The 14,381-nt window shown below is 34.7% G+C and overlaps 1 long non-coding RNA gene across 1 annotated transcript; it reads left to right on the forward strand.

Moving 5' to 3' along the window:
• The first annotated feature begins 11,522 nt into the window (after nt 1–11,522).
• LOC140047991 (uncharacterized) lies at nt 11,523–13,272 on the forward strand. The gene is made up of 3 exons (XR_011845017.1): nt 11,523–11,661; nt 12,357–12,467; nt 12,636–13,272. It is a non-coding gene; the product is annotated as an uncharacterized lncRNA (long non-coding RNA).
• The last annotated feature ends 1,109 nt before the right edge of the window (nt 13,273–14,381 follow it).

A 14,381-nucleotide genomic window follows, 5' to 3' on the forward strand; every position in this document is an offset into this window, starting at 1 on the left:
AAATTATTTGGTTTAACCATACAGGTATAGATTTAGATTTATGGGCCTCCTTGGAGAATAAACATAAATAGTATTGCAATGCTGTACAATACTGTTAAGGTATTAACCACTTTTGATCGCAATTTGAATCGCAAATGTCTTACTGTGAGTGTTGGTACTGTTAGATGTAATATAAAAATATATACAAATAAACTTTATTACTGTGAGTGTGGGTAGGCCCTACTGTTAGATTATAAACATATAATATACAAATAAACATTCCAAATTATTTGGTTTAACCATAGAGGTATAAATTTAGATTTATGGGCCCCCTTGGAGAATAAACATAAATAGTATTGCAATGCTGTACAATACTGTTAAGGTATTAACCACTTTTGATCGCAATTTGAATCGCAAATTTCTTACTGTGAGTGTTGGTACTGTTAGATGTAATATAAAAATATATACAAATAAACTTTATTACTGTGAGTGTGGGTAGGCCCTACTGTTAGATTATAAACATATAATATACAAATAAATAAACGTTATTACTGACAGTTGCTTCTCAACGTTTGTATTAATTAATAATTTAAAAATATATAAACGTCGTAGTGGTGTATCGTTACATGTACTTTACTATTTCAATCGACTATGACAGTGAGAGTTTTAACAAAGTACCGTATTAAATCGTAAATGTTTTACTGTATTTAGTGGTATATTATTTATAGGCCTATAAAACATTAAAAACAATATTTTGTTACTGAGTGGATAAGAATATATTTTAAAATGTTTCCTCTTTGTACCTATCTTCTTCCCCCATCCCTCAACCCTTAATGTTACATACAAAACACAAATTGGGTTTGTTTAAATGAGTCCAAATAAAAAAATTTGTTTCTCTCTCGGAAGTAATTCCCAGGGTGCTAATTTTGGTTGACTACATAAATCATTGTGTATATTTATTCGTTTCTGTAAACGACAATGTATTATAGTCCTGCGGTACGTACATTTGAAATCTCCATTTTTTTCTCGCTGGAAATACTGTGTATTCGAGAACCATCTGTGGGCACGACCTAGATGGTACGCGAGCGAAGCGAGCGTGCCATCTAGTTAAAACAAATTTGAAGAATTTTGGGAAAGTAAAAAACATGCTCAAAATGTCATGATCAGCGTAGAAAGTTGATTAGAAATTAATTTTGAGCATTTTGAAATTTTAAATGCGCGTGCGCGCGTAACTTTTTGTGAAACATTCCATTTTTAATCCATAGAAAGTTTGCCCTTGATATGACTTAAATTTTCACTAAGGTTCATGAAAGAATATTTGTTGGTTCTATAGTTATGATCAGTTATAGAAATTCATAAAATTGCGCGTAACTTATGCAACGCGGCTATGACATCGTCCAAAAGCTTGGCTGCACATCTACACTTCAATTTCAATCTTTTTACCAAGTTATACAAAGTTATGTTCACAAGTAATAGAGATATGCAGGTCACAAAAATCCGGGAAAGATAGAAGAATAACAAAGAAGATGAAAAAGATATTTACAATCACAAGGGTTATCCGCAACTTTACAAGTTGCGGATAACCAATGATGAAAAAAAAGATATTTACAATCACAAGCAACTTAAAGTTGCGGATAACCAAAAATATGAAACAGGACGATTACAAGGAGTTATCCGCTACTAAGCGGATAACTAATAACAAAGAAGAAGATGAAAAAAAAGGGTTATCCTGAAACTAAGTTGCGGATAACCAACTAGACATGAAAATCGTCACTTTGACGAGTTAGTTATCCGCTCGACAAACGCCACATGCACGTCATACGTTGGAATATTGCACACAGAAAAAGATTATGTCATTATGACCTGAATTGAAGAATATTGATAGTTTGTTATTGCTGAATTCTGTTATTTTGTGTCATATAGTACACAGTATCTGTATACATATCACATACAGTGTAAAATAGGCGAAATTACCGGAACGGCAATTTTTAACATGTTGACGGTTTCAAAATGAAACACGAAGGTAGCAATATCGGAAGGAAATTATCTCAGCAACAACATATTAACGTGTAGAAGAAATTTTAATACGTGAACTATTGATTCGCGCTCTTTTAAAAGTAATGAACTATGACGCAAAAGATGAAAATACGACTTTTTTTATTTAACTGGGCATATGATGACGTCACAATATCCGATTGGCAACATTTTAAAATGATTTCGTATCTAAAATCCAATAGCTTCCAGAAACCGTTTTAATCGTGATTATCACATTTTATTCTTACGAGCTATAACAGATTGAAATTTACTGTAAAGATGAAATTATTGACCCACGTAAATTTTTTCTCACACCCACATCATACAATTTTGGGCCATTAGTAACATGTTCCGATTACATGATTTGGCCGTTAAATTACCTTTATCACAATAAAAAATGCCTTTTAAAACAGCTCCTTTTCCTCGAATACTTTGATCGAACTGTGGCCATTTTAGAATCAGAAAATTGCCAGAAATCAATGTATGTTTTATTTTCTGTATAAGGGGCATTCCACAGTATTTGGTCGGTGGGTTTAAAAATTTCATTTACTGATTTTGATGTAACTCTTAGCCATTTCTCAAAGTAGACATGTTAAAGTTTATTAAATAACATTTTTTTTATTTATCGGATATTGATTTTTTAAGTTATCGAACATTAAATATGAAAAAGTCATATTTGGCGTTACGGACGGGACATTTTTAATCCTATTTATTTCATAAACTATGCATCTTATTACTGTTTTTCAACATCAAATATTTAATTAAAATTTTGTTGTTTATTAATTTCATACATCCATTTCAAATTCATAAATCTCCAGTCCTCGACGTTTTAGGCGGTTTTTTTACATTTATTTTAAAAGTAATGATGCAAAAATCTTGATATTTTATTTTCTCCTCCTGAGGACTATATCTCATTATATTATGAACAAATTTTTTGAAAATTATATATTTTGATGAAAATATCATATTTCAAAAATATATTGTTACGGACGGGACAGATCATTTAAATCCTAATTATTTCACAAACCACGTGCATCTTTTGAACATTTTTTTGCCAGATATAGTTACTCTATGTCCCTATTGTACATATTCAAGCATTAACACATATTTTGTTTATTAAATTTTATATATACTTTTCAAAATTCATATTTGTCTCATCCACGACATTTTAATAGTAGTTTTATGGGGTGTTTTACATTTCAGTATTGATACCACAATTTAATATTTTGTTTTCTCCTTTTAAAACTATTGCAATACATTATAAACAAATATTTTGAAACTTTTGGTGAAAATATCATATTCAAAAATATATTGATGACATTTTTTGTTAAGGACGGGACATATCATTTAAATCCTTTTTATTTCATAAAACCATGCATCTTGTTAACATTTTTGCCCATAAATATACTTTTTTTAAAGTATTTTATTAAAATTGTTTATTAATTTCATATTTGCATTTCAAAATTCATAATTGTTACTTTTGAGACATTTCGATTGGGGTTTTTTCCTCACTTGTGTTTATTGAAGTAATGGCTTTAAAATTGTTATTTAATTCTTAATTTTAAATCTTAATTTTCAACTCCAAAGGATTTTAAATTGCAATAGATTTTAAAAATTTTTTAAAACTTGTATTTTTTTTATTAAAAAAAACAATACTATCAAAATTTATTGAATGTTACGGATGGGACATTTTTTTTATGGATGTGATGACAATATTGTAAGAATTAAAAAGTGTTTTTGTACTCTAGGCTGAGAAGTACTGTACAAAGGTGTTAACTGTTGTTTATTAATCACAAAACATTTTGGTCTGTATTTAAAACAAGAATATTTCTTACAAAAAACGCTGCTCGCTTATTGTTATTGCTAAGGTCAAGTCTGGGGGTCACTTCATCAAGCCTAGATACTACAAGTATCCTATTACAAACAAAAACTTCAATGGACTGTTTTGATAATAATTCAATGATTATCTGACAGTGATAGTAATATCATGGGACTCATAAATATCAGAAATGCTTTGGGATTTGTCATTAGACTCTTTTCCCAGCCGTTTTTAGGATTCAACAGGTGGTACCTATAAATTATAGTCGAGTTTCCATTTTAACAAAAATGTCAAAGTGTAGTACTATACTGCTGCTTGATTTCATCTAATGAATGAGTCATCTCGTGTGACGTAGCAGGCTAGAGCAGCAGCGTGATAAACAATCCACAAAAGAACAATACCTAAATCCAGAACAACATGACCAGTATGGAAAGGAGATGAGGGTACCCAGGCTTAGGCCCAAGAGGTTGAGAAAGAAATCGCGAGCGGGAATGACATACGCCGCCAATAGTTTGAATTTTCAATTCCATTCAAACATTTCATTCAAAACATTTTATTCAAAACATTTCATTCAAAACATTTCATTCAAAACATTTCATTCAAAACATTTCATTCAAAACATTTCATTCAAAACATTTCATTCAAAGCATTCAATTCAAAACATTTCATTCAAAACATTTCATTCAAAACATTTCATTCATTCAAAGCATTCAATTCAAAACATTTCATTCCTACATCGCACCATTCAATTCACATACTGTAGATGCATTTCATTCACATATCGCGTCATAAAATTAAAATCATCGAAATTTTGCGTAAACGGCGTTCCATGTGTGAGTGTGAAAAAAGAAAGTTTAGGTGAGAAATCGAAGATATAACGGTGTGGTGCAAACTGCAGTAGCGCCGCTAGGACTACTACTAGGCCTAGCCTAGACCCTAGGCTATATAATTATATAGACTACTAATCTATACTAGCCTATGCCTCGCTAGCTAGGTAGGGCTTACTGATTGTTAAAAACAAATAAAATTTATAATATATATATATATTAATTTGAAACGATAAAGATGAGGAAATCTGTGAGAATGAGAAAAAGTCGCCCCAACCGAGACTCGAACTCGGACCGCCTGCTTGATATGCAGATGTCTGGTTAGGACATCTGCATATCAAGCAGGCGGTCCGAGTTCGAGTCTCGGTTGGGGCGACTTTTTCTCATTCTCACAGATTTCCTCATCTTTATCGTTTCAAATTAATTAATTAAATTTCAGTATATCACCGGGCGGTTTAGAATTAATGTTCTTTGCCTATTGTGTTAATATTTATATATATATATATATATAGGTAACTTTATTCCAAAAAATGTAACAAAACCACGCACTGTGGATTTACAAAATCTGATACGTTCTTATATGCATGCATCCTACAACAACAAAAAATATAAAAAAACGTAAAAAATAAAGATTTAAAATAACAAAAGCCACTTATTTCTGTTGCTGGCAATCTCACGCAAATTAATTAGGTCGTTTAAATTATTTATCTTAAAATTTCTTAAAATTTCTGATAAATAAATCATTTCTAAGTGTACTTAACAGATTGGTTTGATGTTTTCCAATTCGCCCTTTTATTGGATTAGAGTGTACTATACCAAACACCAATGCTGAAAAAGCAGGAGTATCTTCACTCATTCTAAGTATACGGCCAAGCATAGATCACCTAAGTTTATTTACATTCTCAGATAAAGGTTTAGTATTTCTTACCAAATATTATAACTTATTATTGCTAATCTTTTTCAGATATTTCACATTAATAATAGTTCTTAAGTGGGACCTATGGGCGCGTTTATACAACACGCTATTACACGCATATTCTACACGCCTACGAAAAGTGTGTTGTATAACAACAAAGAGATTCCGTGTAATGAGATTTTAATTGCAAAAAAGGCTACTTGGCTGAATCCTAAAATTTGGTGGATTCCCGGTCGCCGTTACCGTGTTGGAAGTGTCCTCAGGGTATATTTTGACCTCTCGTTAAAACAGGTCGTAATATCAATCATGTCATGCGACATTGCTAACAAGATTGGGCCCATTTATTGCTGCTTTGCTGCCAGCAACCATCCTCCTACCACGTCTTACGCCTAGCCTAGTGGGGCCAACTCGTAGTGGTAGTAGGCATCTATCGTTTCCCACTCCAAACAGAATAAAAAAAATAACATCGCAAAAATGGCATCTTCTTCCATAGTGTATAGATGAAACAATGAAACCCTTAAAATAACTTTTATTAATTTAAATGAACCGAGAACAAAATAAACAACAATGCAAACGTGAACGAATACAATATAATGAAAATGGTAAAAACCGCGCGAATCGACAGCGAGGAGGCGACGATGATTGTTGACAACTCAGCCAATTCAAGCGCGATCAACAATTTGACCTTTTATCCTAGCATGCACTGCGTGTTGATGAAACTTCCGGTATAACACGGTATCGTGATTTCTAGTATAACAGCAAACGTTAAGGTGGGTTGACCTCGGTCCGAACAACACGCTAAAAATTAAAGCCGTGTTCAAATTTAGGGTGTTGTATAAACACGACCTATGACAGGTATCAATTTTTTTCATAACAACTTTGGGAGCAGACCAGCTATTGCAATTATACAATAAAATAGATACAACTTATACAATAAAATAGATACAACTAATACATTATATAACTTGAGTTTCAAATCAGTTGCAATATTTTTCTTAAGCCACACATTTAAATTTATAATAAATCATTAGGCCTAAATCATTATTTCTTAAATTAATTTCTCCTAAATCCACGCTTTATCCACCACTCATGCACAGAGAAAATCAAGTAATATCGCATAGATAGTGTTTATGTTTATGCCCGCCAATTTTTAAATCCAGTGCATGCAGTGAGCCACTCTAGCCTAGCCTAGCTAGGCTAGGCCTACTACTAGGCCTAGAGTTAGACGCTAGACTCTAGGCCTATATAATATAATAAATAGGCCTAGGCCTAGCCCTATTAATAATTAACAATCATTAAAAATAATACAAAAATGAGGCGCACACGTTATCAATATTATTATTTATTCAATATAAAATCCTAAAAATATAGACCTACCTTATATTATAATAATACTGTAATAACTCAAATAATATGAGGTTCTGCCGCCAGTCGGTAGAGAGAGGTGTAATAAGCCGAAGGCTAGAGGGCGTACTCCAGACTGAAAAGTGATTCCAACAGTGGGAGGAGGAGAGGAGGGGCTGTTACAACCGCTAATGTAGAAAACGCCAGCTAATGTCGAAACAACCGTTAATGTAGAACAATCCACCGCTTATGTAGTAAAACCTCCAGCTTATGTAGAAACACCAACAGCTTATGTAGTAAATAAAAATCAACACCAGCTAATGTAGAAACAGTCAACAGCTTATGTAGTAACGAAAATTGCCTCCCAGCTTATGTAGTTACTATCGCCAGCTAATGTAGAAAATGTTATATATTTTACAAAAATGTCTAAAATTCATGTGCAAGCATCGATCTTTACTTAGCTATCAGTCTTTCCACCTCTCGTAAGCGACCACCTCTTTTAACGACCACACCTCTCGTAAATGACCACCTCTTTTAAGGGACCACGATCTCTTTCTCTCTATTAAAGGACCGCTTCTCATAATCGACTATCTCCCGTCACAACGACCTCTGGTAAGTGACCACCTCTGTTGAACGTCCACCGTTTATTATTAAGGGACCACTGCTTATAATAGACCACCTCTCGTAAGTGATCACCTCTATTGAACGACCACCGTCTCTTTTAAGGGACCATTTATCATAATCGACCACCTCTCGGAAGTGGTCAATGATAAGAAGCGGTCCCTTAACAGAGACACTGGTCGTCGCAATAGAGGTGGTCACTTTCGAGAGGTCATTGTGATGGAAGATGGTCGATTATGAGAAGCAGTCCCTTAATAGAGGTGGTGGTCCTTTATAAGAGGTCGTCACTTACAAGAGGTGGGGTCGTTAAGAGAGGTGGTCCTTTAAAGGAGTCGTCACTGACGATTATGAGAAGCGGTCCTTTAATAGAGAGAAAGAGGTCGTGGTCCCTTAAAAGAGGTGGTCACATTTACAAAAGGTGTGGTCCTTAAGAGAGGTGGTCGCTTACGAGAGGTGGTCGGTTATGAGAAGTGGTCCCTTATGAGAGGAGGTAATCCTTACGAGAGGTGGTCGATTATGAGAAGCGGTCCCTTAACAGAGATGGTGGTTGTTGCTTACGATGTGTGGTCGTTTTAGAAAGTTGGTTGCTTACGAGAGGTGGAAAGACTGATAGCTAGCTAAGTAAAGATCGATGCACTGACACGTACACATAAATGAGACATTTTTGTAAAATATATAACATTTTCTACATTAGCTGGCGATAGTAACTACATAAGCTGGGAGGCAATTTTCGTTACTACATAAGCTGTTAACTATTTCTACATTAGCTGGTGTTGATTTGTATTTACTACATAAGCTGTTGGTGTTTCTACATAAGCTGGAGGTTTTACTACATAACCGGTGGGTTGTTCTACATTAACGGTTGTTTCGACATTAGCTGGCGTTTTCTACATTAACGGTTGTAACAGGGGCTATATCAGTTCAGTCTCCTTCCCCTAAATCCTCCTCCATATCGATCTTTGTCCTCTCCTCCTGTAGTAGCTCGTTGTGAGTCAACAAAGGTCAAACTTTAGTCTGGGTTCCAGACGGAGTTTTGTCTTAATATTAGTTAAAAGATAAATATTTTGGCACATATGGCGTTTCATACGTATACTACTTGATTTTGGATTTTCAGACAAAAATCGCGGTCGAAATAAAAACAAATAAATAAAAAAAAAAGATAATACAGACTTGGGGCAAGTCTAGTCAAACTTGTCCATTCCTTCTTGATGTTGTCTTCCCACCTCTTTCTCTGTCTGCCTCTCCTTCTCCCTCCTGGTACGTAACCCTGTACGCCAGAGGGGGGGGGGGGAGGGGGTGCAAATTGTAAAGGTTCACATTTTATAGGGTCTTAAAATAAATAAGTACTCAATATTATGAAAATGGTCCAAAATATATTAATCCGCACCCACCCAAATAAAATCTTGCGTACTTGGCCAGCCCGCTGGATCTCGTCACGTGTCCGTACTACTCCACCAGCTTTCTGGTTTTCACAATTAATAGCAGGTCTCTGTATGGTTACACACGACTATATTCTTAGGTATGGTCCAATTGCTCTCTTGATCCTGTTGCTGACTTCCTCATTCTTGCCATGGTCATGAGATGTTCAAGATCTTGCGGTAGCATCTCATTTCCAGGTCTTTTATCCGTCTCTGTCAGCTTTGAGTGTCCAGGGCTCACATGCGTAACCAGTGGTGGCGCCAGCGGGGGGGGGGGGGGGGGGGGGGGCTACGGGGGCTCTAGCCCCCCCCCCCCCCCCTCGTCGGGGAATATAATATACAGTAAAAAGCGTTCGCGTTCACTTCGTAGCTAGCTTCAGAGCCTAGAAAACCGCGACGTTTCATTGACCGTGAGAGTACGTCAGAGTGATATATTATGCACTTTATATGCATTCATTATTGCCAGCGATCTAACTTACTACTACTAAACAAATAGCTAGGTTCGCACTTGTCTGGCGGAATCCCTTTGTACGAATCGTTCAACGTTGGGTCGAGACGCGTGATATCAAGTTCCATCCAGGGACCAAAATGTATAATGTAGTTATTTTCCAGGCGAAGTTTACCGACGGTTACCGAAGGGAACACGGGTACTTTTTGTCGGGGAATATAATATACAGTAAAAAGCGTTCGCGTTCACTTCGTAGCTAGTTTCAGCGCCTAGAAAACCGCGACGTTTCATTGACTGTGAGAGTACGTCAGAGTGATATTATGCACTTTATATGCATCCATCCTGCATTATTGCCAGCGATCTAACTTACTACTAAACAATAGCTAGGTTCGCACTTATCTGGCGGTATCCCTTTGTAGGAATCGTTCAACGTTGGGTCGAGACGCGTGATATCATGTTCCATCCAGGGACCAAAATGTGTACTGTAGTTATTTTCCAGGCGAAGTTTACTGACGGTTACGTCGTGTACTGCGTCGACGTACGTTACACTACAGCAAAAACGAATTATGTTAATTGTTCGTATGTTCACCAATTTTTTAATTTACAAGTAACCTTCTGTACCGTGGGGCACCTAAAATAAATTTTTCATCCATTACTAAACAAAAAAACATGCCATTTTCGCTTAGCCAAAATCTTATTATAGCTAAGTTATTACATTTTCAATGTCCTGTATGTCATGAATTTCTCACCACTCGGAAGTCCAGATGGTACGCACGCATACACTTGGGAGGAATAAACTTATTTCCCCGACTGAAAAAGGTCTACGCTTGCGTTTTTTAAGCCTCTAGGCCTGATGTTTCCAAAGTATAAAATGCAATTTTTTGAAGACCTGCTGCTCTAGTTTTAAACAGTTTCTTAGCTCAGCCCCAACAATAAAGCTGGTCATATTTCGAAGTACAAGAAGTGCATTTTCCGGGACCTAACATCTCTATTTTTCAAACATTTCTTAGCTCAGTCACAACCATGATAGGGACTTATATTTTGTTTCATGTTTTGAAGTATAATAAGTCCAATTTCCGGGACCTCCAACTCTATTTTTCTAAATTTTCTTTGAACTTTTATTTTTTAAATTGAAAAATATGGATTGAAACAGTCATCGCGCATCGTTTTTTTGCACGCAGTATTTTATTTATGCATTATAAAAAATGGAAAAAATGGCTACCCTAAATCTGATTAAAATGACCTCAAATGACGCTAGAACGTTGCTTCCGGGGGCTTCGCCCCCTGGACCCCCACCGGGGGCCCTTGGCGGCCCCTGGCCCCCAGCCTAGTGATGCTCACTTCGCTCGCATAGCCCCCTCGTCGGGGAATGTATGTAGTCGGGAAGATCCTGGCGCCACCCCTGGCGTACACTACTACAAGAATCTCGGGTGGGGGGGGGGGGTCACTTGTATATAAACCAAACGGGGGGTACAGCAGCCACTTCCAGACATGAGGCACTTGCGCTACCTGTTTTACTGAAAAATACTACGGACTTGAACCATGGAGGTATAAAATAGATACCTCCATGCTTGAACTACCATTTACCAAAATCCAGTGTTCTCTAAAAAATACGGCAGAAACAAGGCCACGCCAGAGAGGGCGCAATATTTGTACTGGTTCCCGGCATGATCTGCGCATGGCCAAAGAGACCGTTCATGGCAAATCACGAACGTGTTTTGACAAGTTTATCGCGCGTCCGCGGTGCATGACGACGATGATCAATGATTTTGTCCTAGGCTATGTTTCGTGTTCTTCTGCTGATGCGAAAACTCTAGGCCTATTCAAAGGTATTTAGCGATGGGCTTATATAGCCGGACTTATAGCATCCGATAGGCAGTTTGCTGCAGCACGTCGCTGAGGATATGCCCTACATATATTGCATTTTTCTTGAGGTATTGCTTGTACCATTTGTTCGTGGGTATTTGTTTTCCACTGTAATTTCGCGTCAAGTGGCGTTACTTTTGTGTTTGTAACTCCCGCAAACCGTCATATAAATCTGATTACAGTATTTATCGTGTGTGTGATGAAGAGGAACGCGACAGCAGCAACTGTTGCCGTGTGTTTCGAGGAACGGGTGAGTGCCTAGCCCTGGGCCTAGGCGGTAGCCTACTAGTACTAGACTAGAGAAAGGCTTGGATGGGCAGGACTTAACGTCGAAGAAACCTAGTCTAGGCGGATCGTTTAGGCTAGGCTGTCTTTTCAATTCATTCATGGTAGTTTTTAACTTTTGTAGCCTAGGCTAGGCCTGGTTTAAATTAATGTTAAGCCTAGCTAGCTTATACTATAGTGTAGCCCTACTAGCTAGAAATAGAAGAGTGTAGCAGTAGGCTAGTAGTAAGCCTAGAATAGATAGTAAAATAGGCCTGGCCCTAGTAGTAGTAGTAGCAGGTAGCCTACTATACTACTACTACTAGGCCTAGTACTAGGCGGGATGAAGCAAGCAAGTAAATGCTAGCTAACATTCAATTATTAATCAATGTTATACATGTACATTTTAATTTATAAATACATTTTTACAATGTAAAAAACAGTAAAAATACTGATTACTAAAAAGTTTAACAATATTAATATTTATTTTAACTTGTTTCTTGAAAGAAAAATGTATATAAGTTAAATTTTAATATTAATGTACTAGATACTATATCTATTTATATCATAGAAGATTAATGTGACCATTGTAGCATCTCTTTTACTGTAAATAGTGTTATAACTACCTACTACTAGACCTATAAAATAGATTGTGAAGTAATTATTGGTCGTGTTGTATTTAAAAAAAAAAAATTAATTATGGTATAATTAATATTCATATCATCATACTCGTTAGAACAAGTGCATAGGTGTGTTATTTGTATACATGTTGCAGACTTCTATATAGAATATTTTATGATTTTTTTTCTTTTTACCATAGGGTAATACAAATCTACTGTACCAAAACACTTTCCTGACCTTGATTGGACTTGCAGTTGATAATGCCGTAAGGACTTGTGATTTTACCCAAGAAATTTAAATACATTTTCAGGTAAATGGATTTATAATATCAAAATGTCCTACAATAAAACCTGGTGAATAAGAATGTTTAGTTTTATTTATATGATATTAAGAGAAACTGTTGCTGATATAATACTTTTGTTTTTTGGTGCTCAATCTAGTTCCTGATTGACATTTAATATTTGTTTGTTCTTTTTAGAGTGTATGGTAGCTGAATTATTTTGTCTTCCATAGCTTGTTGGCTCCTTAACAAACTGCAGCATCTGTTGAAAACAAATTTGCAAAGATACAAAAATATCAAGGTGCAAGATGTTGTATATTTGTCTGTTACACTACAGTATTATTTAATCGGGTCAATTTATGTACAGTATCTTTTATTCACATATTATAAATATTAATATAACACACTATCAAGGAAAAATTATTATTATATATATTTTGGTTCCATGTGATGAACACTAATAAAATCAAGCTTATTTGAGACGTAATTTCTGTGATTTTCCCTGAGAGCGTGTTTTTTAATTAAACAGAATTCAATTGCTTAAATAGACTTGATTTTTCTTGTTTGAGTTTACGTTAGTTCCATGTGATGAACACTAATAATTTCATTCAATAAAATTAAATTTAAAGGTACAGTTACGTAATTTCTGTGATTTTCCTTGAGAGCGTGTTTATTTAATTAAACAGCATTCAATTGCTTAAATAGACCTGATTTTTTCTTGTTTGAGTTTACTTTAGTCCCATGTGATGAATACTAATAATTTCATTTAATAAAAATAAATTTAAAGGTACAGTTACGTAATTTATGTGATTTTTCTTGAGAGCGTGTTTTTTAATTAAACCACATTCAATTGCTTAAATAGACCTGGTTTTTTCTTTTTTGAGTTTACTTTAGTTCTATGTGATGAACACTAATAATTTAATTCAATAAAAATAAATTTAAAGGTACAGTTACGTAATTTATGTGATTTTTCTTGAGAGCGTGTTTTTTAATTAAACAGCATTCAATTGCTTAAATAGACCTGATTTTTTCTTTTTTGAGTTTACTTTAGTTCTATGTGATGAACACTAATAATTTAATTCAATAAAAATAAATTTAAAGGTACAGTTACGTAATTTCTGTGATTTTTCTTGAGAGCGTGTTTTTTAATTAAACAGCATTCAATTGCTTAAATCATGGAGAAATCAGTTATTTCTCCATGCTTAAATAGACCTGGTTTTTTCTTGTTTGAGTTTACTTTAGTTCTATGTGATGAACACTAATAATTTAATTCAATAAAAATAAATTTAAAGGTACAGTTACGTAATTTATGTGATTTTTCTTGAGAGCGTGTTTTTTAATTAAACAGCATTCAATTGCTTAAATAGACCTGGTTTTTTCTTGTTTGAGTTTACTTTAGTTCTATGTGATGAACACTAATAATTTCATTCAATAAAAATAAATTTAAAGGTACAGTTACGTAGTTTCTGTGATTTTTCTTGAGAGCGTGTTTTTTAATTAAACAGCATTCAATTGCTAAAATAGACCTGATTTTTTTTCTTGTTTAAGTTTACTTTAGTTCCATGTGATGAACACTAATAATTTCATTCAATAAAATTAAATTTAAAGGTACAGTTACGTAATTTCTATGATTTTCCTTGAGAGCGTGTTTATTTAATTAAACAGCATTCAATTGCTTAAATAGACCTGATTTTTTCTTGTTTTAGTTTACTTTAGTTCCATGTGATGAACACTAATAATTTCATTTAATAAAAATAAATTTAAAGGTACAGTTACGTAATTTATGTGATTTTTCTTGAGAGCGTGTTTTTTAATTAAACAGCATTCACTTGCTTAAATAGACCTGGTTTTTTCTTGTTTGAGTTTACTTTAGTTCTATGTGATGAACACTAATAATTTAATTCAATAAAAATAAATTTAAAGGTACATTTATGTGATTTTTCT

This window comes from Antedon mediterranea, chromosome 4, assembly GCF_964355755.1.
Source record: "Antedon mediterranea chromosome 4, ecAntMedi1.1, whole genome shotgun sequence".
NCBI classification, from domain to species: Eukaryota; Metazoa; Echinodermata; class Crinoidea; order Comatulida; family Antedonidae; genus Antedon; species Antedon mediterranea.